The 15463-nt window shown below is 34.8% G+C and overlaps 1 long non-coding RNA gene across 2 annotated transcripts in view; it reads left to right on the top strand.

Annotated features, from left to right (window-relative positions):
* The window catches only part of LOC140691972 (uncharacterized), a 93877-nt gene extending 82543 nt beyond the window's left edge, over nucleotides 1–11334 (top strand). The window contains exons 3-5 of one of the 2 annotated variants that reach the window (XR_012067578.1): nucleotides 3178–3275; nucleotides 10631–10678; nucleotides 11001–11334. This is a non-coding gene — a long non-coding RNA (uncharacterized lncRNA). Of the gene's footprint in view, nucleotides 1–3177; nucleotides 3276–10630; nucleotides 10714–11000 lie in introns of those variants that run through there. The other variant, XR_012067577.1, reaches the window with a different exon arrangement.
* The last annotated feature ends 4129 nt before the right edge of the window (nucleotides 11335–15463 follow it).

Raw genomic sequence — 15463 nt, forward strand, 5'->3', positions numbered from 1 at the left:
CAGGGCCCTTTGAAGCATCCCAAAATTATCTAGAGATTAAAAGAACTTCATTTAGAATTAGACTTGGGAAGTTTTGTCAAGATGTTAAAAGATTTTAAAACACTTGTTCAGATAGAATCATAGGTCACTGTAAAAAATACTTATTCACTTAACCAAAGTGACAATAAAATATTTTAAAGGAAAATACAGAAAGTTACAACAGATTATTTAAAAGGTACAAAAACTTGTCAATCTGTTACCAAAAGCAGATCAGTATTCCAAGAAAACTTGGTTCTCTTAACACAGAGAGAAAAACAAATTCTAGTTTTGTAACAGCTTACTTTTATTATTTAAATTTGTTTATTCAATTAAATTTTGTTTTAATCTTAGCCATCATGACCATGCACAAACTCTGTTTTCAGGGTTCCTTTTCCACAAACCTTCTATAACTTCTTTTACTTCCAGAGTTTGTCCTATGCTTTTTCCTTTTTTCATCTTTCCAGGACAAAATTACTTTCTTTTAACAAAATTCACTTCCATTCTTTATACCCTTTTCCTTTTGTACACATATGTTTTCCTTATTAATTTTAGTAGTTTTAGGTACATATATCAATAGAACTCTTAACTTTAAAAACCTTAATTTCTGGTGAAAACTGAGAAGTAAGCCATTATGAACTTTTAGTTTAGCATTCTATAGATTGACAAACTTATAAATATTATTTATAATTTCTAAACAGTGCTTTTTATAGAAAAATGTTCAGTGTGATACTAAACTTTTTTTTTTAAGGGGTGGGGGGTGGGAAGGGACAGACTGGGATTTCAAAATTTGTAGATACTGACAGGCATATGCAGAATAGATAAACAAGATTATACTGTGTAGCACAGGGAAATATATACATGATCTTGTGGTAGCTCACAACGAAAAACAAAATATGATACCAAACATTTTTATTCTTAGTTTTAAATATATTTTTTTCTCTGTAAAAGGAAGCCTTTGTTCAGTAATTAATGTTTTAGTATCTTACTTAATTTTGGAATGATCTAGGTAGGTATTTAGTAAATTTTTATCATTTAACTTAGCATAACTGTAAAGTTGCAAGTTACCAAAAATCTGAAGAAGCTATTTTTAAATAGGCATATCATAAAATATAATTATTCCAAGTAAGCCAAAATCGCCATCCAAAGCTCTTTTTCTTCCTGATAAATTTTATAACAGAGATAATATGACCTTATTTGACTTTTAGTAAGCCTAAGTTCAATAAAAGTAAGACATAGCTGTATTAATTCAACCAACAAACTTGAATTTTAATACCAAATGTTAATTTAACATTGATTTTTTCCCAGATCATGTGAACTTGCAATTCATTTAGGTTAGTTTCTGTTACATTAAAAATAATATGTAAGTGCTTACTTTTAAGTCTATTAAACAGCTCTTTATAAATTTAATTTTCATAATATCAGAAAGAAGAGACATAGCACATGTATAACGTACACACAGACATATAAACAGGCATAACAGGAGATTTCATAGCTTCATTTTAAAACTTAATCATGAATCATGTATTGCAATATAATCTTGCTAGTTTATAAATAATAGTTGTAGTAAGTCAAGTTGAATTGCTCAGGTGACTAAAGCTTTTTACTATCTGTGGAAAAGACTTTTGAAATTTGTGTTTATCCTTGATAAGTCCTTATGGAGGCTGTGAATTAGACTTTGGGTGAGGAAGCTTTTTCAGCAGTTTAAGTTTAAAAAGCACTTTTCCTCCTTTTTTACCACTTTTGGTTTCAGATTCTACCTGACTGAGCTAATTAGGCTTAGTCTTAGGTCATTGTGGGCTGTATTTACATTTCTGACTTGTAAAAGATATACAATACAAAGACCTTTGCTTTTAATTCCCCCAAAGAACTGATCTGCCCCTAAATGATATTGAAGATTGATTTACCCAAATATACTTTCTTTAATTTACCTTTTTAAATATCAGTGAGATTTCCAGTTAAACTGGGAATCAAGAGTTCTATATTTTAAAAGTTTAAGGTTAATTTTATCATGCTTTCAAAAATTTGTACCAGGCATTTAACAAAGGCTCTCTTTCTGAGTGTACAAGTTAAACTCAGAGTAATTTACCCTGGGGGTAAAAATACTTCCATTATTTCTTTTAGTAGCCTCTGAATATTATCTCCCAGTTTTTATTTCATACTCTGTGGGCTCAGGTAACCCTACTGGTTTCCTTTTATATGTTTAATTAATATCATCTGAGAGGAAGATTTATATGCCCTGTCATATAATACCAGGCAGGAGAAGCAGTGCCTATTGAGACATAATGTCCATACTATAATATAATTAGGCAAAACACATGTATCCATCTTACATAAAGCCCATTTTAAATATACCAATTTTATAAACTGTTATTCACTTCTGTCAACTCTTATACTTTTAATTTTAGTTTCCATTAAAACCCCATCAACAAGTCTTACTCCTACAAGGAATCCCAGACACTTTTCTTTTATCCCTGGGCCATTTTATCTGTTTTTATATGAATATAGTAAGGGGTCGAGCTAAGGGACTGAGGCCCTTTTGTCAGTCTTAAATTTGATTAGTTGACCTAACTTTTGCCCCAAGCAATTACTGGTCAGGTATCTCAGTGTGATTTTTTTCTGGGCTTTCAAATATATTTTTTGAACTTGGATAAATAGAGCAGACTTGTTTAGGGCCCTTTAATGTTGAGGAGACTGACAGGGAGTTCCTTTGGTCCATCCAACCTTAGGTAGTGTTGTATCAAAAGCTTTGTTTTAATCCCACTAACGTCTATTTTATTTATCCCATTTTTAATAACCATCTAGAGATTTCCATTCTACTGGGACAAGTCCATTTATAATGTCCACCTTGTTGGGAAGAAGCCTATTGACTTTCCCCTCATCTTCTTCAATTCCTGTTAACCTAATTAACATTAATTAATCTAATTTTTTATTAGCATTTGTAAGACCCATTTGTAAAAAGCCAAGACCACAACAGATAAGGCTTCCCTTTTTTAAAATTGTTGTTTGTTTGTTTTAAATTAAGGAAGTCCTTAAGGTTAGCCAATATAATTTTTTATATCTACTTTATAATTTAGTCTTTCCATTTGTACTAATATAACAGCTGTTTATAATGATAACTCTTTTAAAATGTATCAATTTAGAAGTTTCTCCAATTTACAGGGTCCCTTGTCTGGCCATTCATGAATAATATCTTAATAGCAACTCAAACCAGTAAGATGCAAGAGATATCCTCACAAGAGTGTGCAAGGCTTCACAAGGTAAAGAATGTTTACTCATCAAAATAGTCTAAGAAAATAAAGGACTTGTGGAAGTGATGCAGCAAAAGTTGAGATGACAAAGGCCCCTTATGGGCTGGGACCCCTTATGATGCATTTCCCTAAGAGTTGCCACAGCCAGACAAAAAGACTGCTCATAATCTCAGTCTATTTAACTGGCTTCCAAATGTACACCATATGTGTACCTTCGGGATGGCAGAGAGCAAGATTTCAGATCACAGAACAAAATGCCTTAGATCAAGTAGAACATTTATGTCTTAAAGGCAAAGGGAGAGGAAGGCAAGTACCTCCTTTATTGCAGGAAAGGAAGCAGCAGGAGGCAGAACTAACAGAAGAGAGAAAAAAGTGTCTGGGTTAGGCTGTTTAGGTAAAAGAGAAGATGAGGCAAGAATAAAGGGAGAGGCAGGATTAACACTAGTGGGTTTTTTAAATTCCAGTATCATTTCAATTAATTTGTTTGTTTCCTGCAAGGAAATTACTTTATTATTTTCTTTTTAGAAAACTTCTAAATACCAATAGAAATAAGCATTCCAGTTATACATGAACATACATATATTCATTGTCACATTTTTTTTCGCTGTGAGCTACCACAAGATCTTGTATATATTTCCCTGTGCTAGACAGTATAATCTTGTTCATCTATTCTACATTTTGAAATCCCAGTCTGTCCCTTCCCACCCCCCCTGCACCCTTGGCAACCACAAGTTTGTATTCTATGTCTATGAGTCTCTTTCTGTTTTGTATTTTTTTTTTTAGATTCCACATATGAGCGATCTCATATGGTAGTTTTCTTTTCCTGGCTTACTTAAATTAGAATGACATTCTCCAGGGACACCAGTGTTGATGCAACCAGTGTTGATGCAAATGGTGTTATGTTGTCATTTTTATGGCTGAATAGTATTCCATTGTATAACTATACTGCTTCCTCTTTATCCAGTTATCTGTTGATGGATATTTAGTCTGTTTCCATGTTTTGACTATTGTAAATAGTGCTGCTTTGAACATTGGGGTGCAGGTGTCTTTTTGAAGTAGGGTTCCTTCTGGCTGTATGCCGAGGAGCAGGTATCCTGGGTCATAGGGTAAGTCTATTCCTAGTCTTTTGAGGAATCTCCATACTGTTTTCCACAGTGGCTGCACCAACCTGCAGTCCCACCGGCAGTGTAGGAGGGTTCCCTTTTCTCCACAGCCTCTCCATCATTTGTCATTTGTGGATTTTTGAATGATGCCCATTCTGACTCGTGTGAGATGATATGTCATTTTAGTTTTGATTTGCATTTCTCTGATAATTACTGATATGGAGCATTTTTTATGTGCCTATTGATCATTTGTATGTCTTCTGTTGAGAATTGCTTGTTTAGGTCTTCTGCCCATTTTTGGACTGGGCTTTTTTTTATTATTATTAAGTTGTATGAGCTGCTATATATTCTGGAGATCAAGCCTTTGTCAGTTTCATCATTTGCAAAAATTTTCTCCCATTCCATAGGTTGTTTTGTTTAACTTATGGTTTCCTTTGCTGTGCAGAAGCTTGTAAGTTTCATTAGGTCCCATTTGTTTATTCTTGCTTTTATTTCTATTGCTTGGGTAGACTTCCCTAGGAGAACATCTTTGAGATGTATGTCAGATAATGTTTTGCCTATTATTTTCTTCTAGGAGATTTATTGTATCTTGTTTTATGTTTAAGTCTTTGATCCATTTTGAGTTTATTTTTGTGTATGGTGTAAGGGAGTGTTCTAGCTTCATTGCTTTACATGCTGCTGTGCAGTTTTCCCAACACCATTTGCTAAAGAGACTGTCGTTATTCCACTGTATATTCTTGCCTCCCTTGTCAAAAATGAGTTGACCAAAATTTGTGGGTTCGTTTCTGGGCTCTCTATTCTGTTCCATTGGTCTATATGTCTGTTTTTTGTACCAGTACCATGCTGTTTTGATTCCTGTAGCTCTATAGTATTGTCTGAAGTCTGGGAGTGTTATTCTGCCAGCCTCTTTCTTTTTCTTCAGTAATGCTTTGGCAATTCTAGGTGTTTTTTGATTCCATATAAACTTTATTATGATTTGTTCTAGTTCTGTGCAGTATGTCCTGGGTAATTTGATAGGGATTGCATTAAATCTGTAGATTGCCTTGGGCATTGTGACCATTTTAACAATGTTGTTTCTTCCAATTCAGGAGCATGGGATATCTTTCCATTTTTTAAATTCTTCTTTAATTTCCTTCATCAGTGTTTTACAGTTTTCTGTGTATAATTCTTTCACCTTCTTGGTTAGATTTATTCCTAGTTACTGTATTACTTCGGGTGCTATTTTAAAGGGGATTTTTTTGTTTTACTTTCTTTTCCTATTGATTCATTGTTAGTGTAAAGAAGTGCAACTGATTTTTAAATGTTAATCTTGTAACCTGCTACCTTGCTGAATTCTTCAATTAGTTCTAGTAGTTTCTGTGTGGACCTTTTAGGGTTTTCTATATATAATATCATGTAATATATATACACACACACACATATATATATATATTTGTATAACGTATATACAGTGTATATATACTATATCGTATATATAATAGCAAAATACAATGAATAATACATACCATTATATTACATAAAACATTTTATACTATGTATTACTATATATATATATATATAGTATATATTGCAGCAGTCTATTGTGTTCATTGTTGTACTAATTCTGTTGATGTGTAGGCACTAACAACTTTTATGTTACTTAGCTCTCTCACATATATAGTTTCCTGAATATTTCCTCTGCATACATTTAGAAGAACATTAAGCAGTGTTATGACTTTGCTTGTAACATTAAACATAATTTAGAAAAATCAATGGGATAAGGGAAACTTATTTTATTACTGATAGTTTTCCTTACTGTCTTCTTCCTTCCTGAAATTTCAGGTTTCCTCCTCTTCTTTCCTTTCTGTTTACAGAATTTCCTTTATTTATTCTTCTAGGATAAATCTGCCTATGACTCAGTCTCTTCATTTTCCATCATTTAACAATATATTGATTTCCCTTTCATTTTGGAAGGACATTTTCACTTATCATAGAATTTCTGTTGAAAATCTTTTTTTTTTTACTCAATACTTGAAATATATTGTTCCACTTTCTTTTGGGTTTCATCATTTTTGAAAGGAATTCCACTGTCATTTTAATGTTTTCCCCTGTCAGTAAGGTGTCTTTTTTCATTGCTTACTTTCAAGATATTTTTTGTCTTAATATTTACAAGTTTAATTATTATGTGTCCTGTCATGGAATAATTTGGATTTATCTTATTTGGGTCTCCTTCAGATTCTTGAATCTGTAGTTTTATATTTCTGGCCAAATTTATGATGTTTACAGTGTCAACATAAATAAAGAAGTAAACTGAGGCAAGCTTACATTACCAAAAATTGTATTTATTCAGGAATAGCAGAGGAATTGCAATTCAGGAAACACATGCTATAACAAACTACATGTAAGTCCATTGTGTTCGGGGTGAGCTATATTTATTCGGAAGGAGTGTAAAGAAGGAGAAATCCAGCCCAACTCTAAGCAATAAGTTCACTGGTTTGAGGATGGGCAGCAATACTTGGTAGATATTCATTGGTCAGAAGTCTTGGACTTCTGTAAATTAGGCATTTATGGAAATCAGCTTATCAGTCCTGAGGTTCTGTTCTTCTGAGGTCACATTTGTGAGATTATCCGTCTTCCAGTTACATTTTAGATTGAAATCCTTTCATATTTCTCTCTCTTGATCACAGTCTTTCGCAGAAAGCTTTGCTGATCAACCATGTCTCCAGGTATTGTTTTCCTCCTTTTTTGATCAAATCATTGTATGGAGTTCATATCCCTTGGAGCTGAGCAGGGCCATCCTCAGGCATCTTGTCTCATGGAGGAGTGGATGACAAGTGAATTTCATTGTCCTCACTTGGACAACAGGAAGTCAAAAACCAAATTCTGCATATTTGGATCAGAGTAGCTTACTCAGGGGAACAAGGTAGTATAAATAGAGTTGACGTTTGGAAATTAGCTAGTGTATTCTGCTGATTTCTGAGAAAGCTGTAAATTCCTGTAAGGTCAGGTTAATTTTCCTTTATGAGTCTGTGTTTGCTATCTCCTTTTCATCCCTGCCGTAAGTGACTGCATTTTAGTTTGGTTCTACATTTTCCCTTTTTTATCAAGTCCCCATTGCAAGGTACTGATCACCTAATATATCACTAGCTGTTTCCTCTGCATGGACCTCACTTTTTGACTAGTGATTCATTTTGTTTATTTTTCTTCACCATACTATGATTGGACACCTTTCTTCAGGATGAAAGAAGTTTTGAGGGTTACTAATAATTTCAAAAGTCTACACTTGAATGACTTCTTTATATTGGGTCTAAGTGGAGGGTCAAGGCAGGGAGACTTTGTCAAGATTATAGATGGTAGATGTCAATTTGAAGCACTGGTTAAGCAACAGTTTATCAGTTTTGTTATTTTTACAGAGGCTGACTAGACAACAGCTGAGTACTTTAAATATCACAAAATGACATATAGAAAGACCAAACTGTAGTTTAGATATGAACTATGAGCCCAGTACTGTTGGTAACCAGCTGAGTAAATAACAGTTCCAAGATGAGTCAGATTGGACTTGCAACCAATGGATTTATTCCCAGATTTTAGATAATTACACCTCCACTTCCCTAGAAGTATTAATCCAAGTATAAGTGTGTTGTCTATAGCACAGACACTTCCTTGTTCAGCTAAGAGATAGTCAAAGACTACCCTATTGACAAGGACAATTTAGCTAGTCTAAGGGATTTTATTGGGCAACTATGGCCTTAGCAGTGGTGGTGGTGGTGATGTTTCCAAGGGTTAAAAAGACTTTTCTGATTATAGCCTCATTCATACTCGCTCCTAACCAGGGAAGTAGGGAATCTGCCAAAGGAAGCAAATCCTAAATCCTGAATGCTTTCTCATAAATCCTTTCTAATCTGATGATGTAAATTCAGGGGAATTGACCAATGATATGTCTCAGTTTGATTGTAGATAGTTAGATGGTACAATTAGGTAACCTAAGAAAGATTACCTGGTTACATGTAAGCTATCTAGGCATTCATAGACCCAAGGAGAGTGACAATCACCATGGACAAAGATAAACCTTGTCAGGGCACAAACTACTGCTCAAGTGGCATTGTTAATGGATTCATTTACAGGGATGGTTACATATGCTCATTTAAGCCTGGGGTCAGTTAGGTTTTCAGTACATTTAGGAAGTAAATACTTTAGCCTGACATAAAAATTCTTCTAAATTTCTTGCAAAGATGGCTGCTGCTGACATTTTTATGTGTGTGTGATTGAGGTCATATCTGATTTAGATAATCATAATAATCTGGGGGTGCAAATGTAATCTGGCTTGCATAGATATTTGTGTCTTATTGGGGAAGCACATTCATAAGCAGAGAAAGAGAGAAGCAAGTCACTGGGAAACCTGGCTGCAAAAATTTAACTCAGTAGCTGACATCGAAGGGAATTTGGGTGTCATTTATGGTGGCACCAGAGATAGAAGAAAAATCATTAGAGGAAGGACCAGGGAGTCTCCAACATCATGGACAGGTCGAAGTTTTAGATGGCAGATCCAGCAGTCTGAAAGTTTACCTCCTTTGGCATTTGCCTGGGAAGACATGGATAAAGACATTATCTCTTCAGGTCAGGGAGCAAGAGAAAAGAGCAAACGGGAGCACAAAACATAAATAGAGGAGTCTGATTCCCCACTTCCCCACCATAGTAATTTTTCATAGTAAAAGAAAACAGTGGAGGTATACAAGCCTGGTCTGTTGTCTTGGGATAGCTGTCTTCATCAGATGTCCCTGCTTCTGGCCACTGGGAGAATTTCAGTTTGAGACTGCAGTGGCTTTACTGGGCTATTCAGATCCTGTGATTCTTTTAAGTTGTGACAGATGAATCCGGGGTCATATGTGTATGTTTTCAAGTTTGAGTACACAGGAATTGGTGAGCAGTACTGGAAAAGTTCCTTTCCAGTGAGGGGAGAGGGAGTCCTTTAGTTGGTGTCTTTTCCAGTAGACACATTCTCCATAAAGTAGGTTATGAGGGGAGTCAGGTTGTATTCTTACTCAGTATATTTTTAACTCGTGAAAGATGTTTCTGGGGATAGAGAATAGGTGACTGGCAATATTTTAATAGGTCCTGCTGGGCAATTTGAGGATCAGGGTATGGGAAATGAGGAAAATGCATGGGCCTTCCAGTTATTATTTCATAGGGAGTGAGCTTATGCTTTTCAAAAGCTAAGGACCTTAGATTTAAAAGGACCAGTGACAGCATTTTGGTCCAGGGAAGCTTCAGTCTCACAAAATTTTCCCAATTGGGTTTTAGTGATGCCATTAGTTGTTCCTACTAGTCCTGAAGATTGAGGATGATATGGGTAATGCAGCCTCTGTAACACAGAAAATACTCTGCAGAGTTACTGGATTATCTGGTCAGTAAAATGAGTTCTGTGGTCACTGTGAAAAATGGTGGGGGTGCCCCATGTAAGCGTGGTGTTTTTAAATAATTTCTTTGTTAAAAAAAGGCAGTTGCTTGTCCATAGGAAAAAGCTTCTACCTAGTGAGAAGCATGCAAACCATGACCAATACATATTTGTTCACTTGTTCTCAACAGTTATGTTTAAATTAGTTTTAACGGTTATGTTTTGATTAGTAATGTTTAATTAGTCATCTAATTTCTCAAGACAGTAAACAGGTAAACAAATAAGTTATCTTCATTGTTGACAAATTTTGTAACAGAAATAACATGAACTTATTTGACTAGTAAACCCAAGTAGATTAAAAGTTGTATGTCTGTATCATATTTAATGCTGATGACTTTTAAGACATACCTATTTTAATTAAACCAACAAACTTAAACTAACTTTTATTTAGTAATAATTTATCCTAGATCACATGACCTTGAAGACCATTTGCATTAAGCTTCTTTATTTCTGAGAGTTCTAGAATACTTAATTTGATAAATGCTTATTTTTCTTTTAACCAATTAAATAGAGCCTTTTTGCAAATTAATTTTGACAATACCATATAGAGGTTGAAAAATATCACACATTTACAATAAACACAAACAGATACAGAGATCTTATAGCTTTTGCTGTAATATTCTAGCCATGAGACAGAAATTATAATGCAAAACTCACCAGTTAATAAAATAACAGTTGGATCCAAATCACATTTCTGGAAGTTGGAATAAATTAAAGTTACCTTCTCAGATGGCTAAAGCTTTTTATTATTTGTGGAAAAGGCATTTAAGATTTTGCATTCACCGAAGTTCCAAATAGTTTTTTGTTTCCTTTTTCCCTTCTGACAGGAATTACCTCTCTGAAATCTGCATATACGATGTCCTGGAGAAAACAAGGTAGAACATTTACATCTCAAAGGGACAAGGGAAAAAAAATACAAGCTCCTCCCAGAAGGTCTTTTGTTTCCTAAATTCAGATCTTTTACAATATCTGTAAGACTTTGGAGATGAGTAGGGGAGGTTTTGGGACTTTTTTTTTTTTTAAGATAGATGGACTTTGAATTGCTGCAAGAGCTGTATTTCTGTTCTTGTAAAAGGCTAGATTTATAAGACTAGTACAGTTGTTTTTAATTTTTCAAGGAATTGGGTTGAAACTTGAATGGCATCATATGTTGACCCACCCATCTAACATTATCTTCAATTTACTTCTTTAAATCAGGGAGATCTTCAACCAAGATGAAAATCAAGATTTCTATGTTCTAGATTTAGAGCTTTGTCTTTGGAGTGCTTTAGTGAATCCTTCCATAAAAGTCTTCAGAAAGTTTTTCTTTCCCTCTGGGTATATAATTCCATTTTAGTTTATGGGAGAAAGCCTTAAAAAATTTCCTATCAAGCTCTGAATATTAGCTTCCAGTTTGGCCAACTTCTGACTGTAGACAACCCAGACAAACAGCAGATATTCCTGGCAGTATTGAATGACCTCATGGACGCATCTCCAGAGAGGGTGCGATGGATATTAGCCTCCCAATATACAAAGCCACTACCAAAGACAACCAAAATAAAGACTTAAGACAACTCTCCTGAGGGCTGGCAGTAATTGAAAGGATCCTAGCTGCAAATGGAGTTCACCACATTTCTGTCCAGCCATATCTAGCCACAAATAGCATGCAACTCACACTTCTGTCCAGCTATATTTTGGGTCCCCCAATGTGATGATTTCCAATCCAAGTTCTTAGGACACAAAATAAGGCAAACAAGAAGGCAGCAACTGTCCCTGGGAGAGAAAGGATCAATACCAATGGTTTTAAATTTGGTTCAGACTACAGACATACTCAGGAGAATTGATTCTCATAAGAATTCTCACCCTTTGCTGGCTTCTGCCAGTTTACAACCAGGATTTTATCTGCATGCTCTGTAGTGAGTGGGATTTAAAGTAGAGAGTGCAGCTCTGTTATCTACCAGAATTTGGCAATGTTTTCTATTAACTGTAATTTTCATTTCCCTGTGACTATTTAAGGGAATAACTGTTAGTAGTTACAGGAAAATCTGTTGGTGTCCCATCCAACCTGAGAGGGGCCCATACGGTGGGCCCTCCTTCAAAGGTAAGTTTGGTGGTGTCTATAAGACTGTGAACTTGGAAGACTTTTGCTTACGGTCGTGTGGTCTCTTCAGAGTATAAAGATAATATAGAAAGAAGATTAGTAGAATGTGTGCTCAAAAAAGGATAGAGTGGAGCAGTAGGAGTTAGATCAGTCTTATAGTCATTTGTTTTAGGTACCTAGTATATCTTTAGTATTTTGTTAGCATTTTGCAATTAATCTTTCAGTGAAGCTATTTTGGAATTTTGAGGCTTTTTGGAGGCTTCTGAATGCAAATTAAAATAGATCTCCCATTTTGTTTGTTGGATTTGGGAACCCTTGCTTTCAAGTACTCATCTTAAATGAATGATCTTGTGTTATTGGAACATTTGTAATAATGACCATTGTAAATCTAGGTTGTCTTTAGTGAGACTGGTCCATGCATATGAGGAGAGACTATAATTTTTTTTAACTTAAAACTTGCCAGGTTCCCAAAGTGGAGACTACCCTTACAACATTTAGATGACTGAGATCGCATTTTTGAAATTTTCTTGAGGGCAAAGAAAAGAATCATAGATAGCCTAAGGGGTATGCTTAGGGTTTGGACTTGGATTTTACTTGACAGTGTGCTTTTTACAAGATGCCTCTTTTTCCTGGTAGACAGTCTGCCCTGTTTTTCTAACCTGTAACCAGGTGTCCTTCATTGCATAGAATTTTCTTGTGAGTGGTGTGTAAGCCTACTGTGAAATTTCCTCATCCTTGGCCACCTTATCCTTACACAGGAGTCTTGTGCTTCAGAGACAGTTGTCTCTCATGAAGGTGGCAAACACTCTGGCATCATTTAGGTGCTCAATACATGCCCACTGATTTAATTTTACTCTTTCTCTCAGGAAAAATCCACAAGTTTTCATTTAAATCAAGGCATTCTAATTCAGAAACCAAAGGAGTACTCACCAAAAGGGCGATCTGTACTTATCCAAATCCCAAGTAAAATTGGAGAGCTCGACCAAAAGGGGAGAGTTCTAAATCCAAGAGGAAAGTCACCAAGCCAGAAACAGAAAGTGACTCACAGAAGTATTGAGTGCAAGGGGCTACCTCACTCAATTCTGAGGGTCACCATCCCTCTAGGGGTCATCTCCTTTGTATCCCACTTCTGATGCCATGATATGTCAACCTAAATAAAGAGGTATACTGAGGCAAACTCGAATTATCAGAAATTGAGTTTATTCAGAAATAACAGAAGAATTGCAGTTTGGGAAACGCACACTGTAGCAAGCTACAGACAAGTCTGTTGAGGGTTTGGGTTGGGCTGTGTTAATGGGCAAGGAGTGTAAAAAGAGGGAAATCCAGCCAGAGTCGAACAGTAAGTTCATTGGTTTGATGACGTGGAGAGATTCTTGACAGATGTTCATTGTTCAGGAAATAAGTCACAGTCTTCTATAAACTAGGCATTCAGTTTTTCAGTTCTTAAGTTCTGTTCTGAGTATACATGTATGAGAGTCTCCATTGCATATCCACTGGTTCCATTGTTTTGAAATTGTTTAAGAAAATAAATTCTATTTTATATAGAGTGATACCAATTTACAGAGGTATAATAAGGACTAAAAGGGAAAAATAATTACAGCTATTCACAAATTACATTAACAAAGCAAAAACACTGTGATAATTCATTGAGCTGTATAGGTATAATTCATGTACATTTTTATTGAAGAACAGTTAATTTGTAATGTGTTAGATTCAGGTACACAGCAAAGTGATATATACTACATTTATATATATATAGATATATATCTATATATATAGATATATATATATCTATCTCCATCCATACCTTTTCAGACTCTTTTCCATTATGGGTTATTACAAGATATTGAATATAGATAGTTCCCTATTCTATACATGTCCTTGTTTATTTGTTTTATATATAGTAGTGTGTATACGTTAATCCCAAACTCCTAATTCCCCTGCCCTCACTTTCCTTTTTGGTAACCATATGTTTGTTTTCTATGTCTGTAAGTCTATTTTTGTTTTGTAAAAAGTTCATTGGTATTTTTTTTTTAGATTCCACATACAAGTGATAACATGATATTTGTCTTTTTCTTTCTAACTTACTTCACTTAGTATGATAATCTCTAGGTCCACCCATGTTGTTGCAAATGGCATTATTTCATTGTTTTTATGGCTGAGTAATATTCCATTTTATATATTTACTATATCTTCTTTATCCATTCATCTGTCAGTGGACATTTAGTTTGCTTCCATGTCTTGGCTAATGTGAATAGTGCTGCTATGAACATTGAAGTGCATGTATCTTTCCAAATGAGTTTTTGACTTTTCTGGGTATATGCCTAGGAGAGAGATTGCTGGATCATATGGTAACTATTTTTAGTTTTTTAAGGAACTTCCATACTGTTCTCCATAGTGGTGGCACTAATTTACATTCATAACTGTGTAACGGGGTTCCTTTTTCTTCACACCCTCTCCAGCATTATTATTTATTAACTTTTTAATGATGGCCATTCTGACCAGTGTGAGGACATCTCACTGTAGTTTTGATTTGCATTTCTTTAATAGTTAGTGATATTGAGCATCTTTCTATGTGCCTGTTGGCCATCTGGATGTCTTCTTTGGAGAAACATCTAGTTAGGTCTTTGCTCATTTTTTCTTTTTCTTTATTTTTTATATATTGAGCTGTGTGGGCTGGTTGTATATTTTGGAAATTAATCCCTTGTCAGCAGCATTGTTTGCAAATATTTTCTCTCATTTCGTAGGTTGTCTTTTCATTTGGTTTGTGTTTTCCTTTGCTGTGAAAAAACTTTTAAGTTTGTTTAAGTCCCTTTTGTTCATTTTTGGTTTTATTTCTATTACTCTAGGAGATGGATCCAAAAAAATATTGCTGTGATTTATCTCAAAGACTTTTCTGCTTATATTTTCCTCTAGGAAGTTTGTAGTATCTGGTCTTACATTTAGGTTTTTAATTCATTTTGAGTTTATTTTTGTATATGGTGTTAGAGAATGTTCTACTTTCATTCTTTTACATGCCGCTATCCTGTTTTCCCAGCACCATGTATTGAAGAGACTTGTCTTTTCTCCATTGTATAGTCTTGCCTCCTGTGTTGTAGATTAATTGACCAAAGTGTGTGTGTTTATTTTGGGGCTTTCTGTTTTGTTCCATTGATCTATTTGTCTATTTCTCTGGTTCCATTTTAAACTGAAATCCTTTCTCAATAGTCTGAGTACCTTTTCAACCCCACTTTTTTTTCTCCTTTAGGAACTCTAATCACACAAATGTTAGTGGATGTTTTGTTACAGTCCTACATGTTTCTGAGGCTCTATTCTTTTTTGTTTTTGATTTTCTCTCCATTGTTTAGAATGAATAACTTCTATTGTTCTATCTTCCAATTTTTTCCTCTTCTCTGTTCTGCTGTTGAGCCCATCCAGTGAGCTATTTATTTCAGTTACTTTTCAGTTCTAAGATTTCCATTTGGTTCTTCTTTATAGTTTCTGTTTCTTTCCTGAGACTTTCTATTTCTTTACTGAGGCTATTTCTATTTTTTTCAAGTGTCATCATAATAGTTCACTGAAGCATTTCTATCACACCTGC

The sequence above is a fragment of the Vicugna pacos genome, chromosome X (genome assembly GCF_048564905.1).
Source record: "Vicugna pacos chromosome X, VicPac4, whole genome shotgun sequence".
Lineage (NCBI taxonomy): Eukaryota > Metazoa > Chordata > Mammalia > Artiodactyla > Camelidae > Vicugna > Vicugna pacos.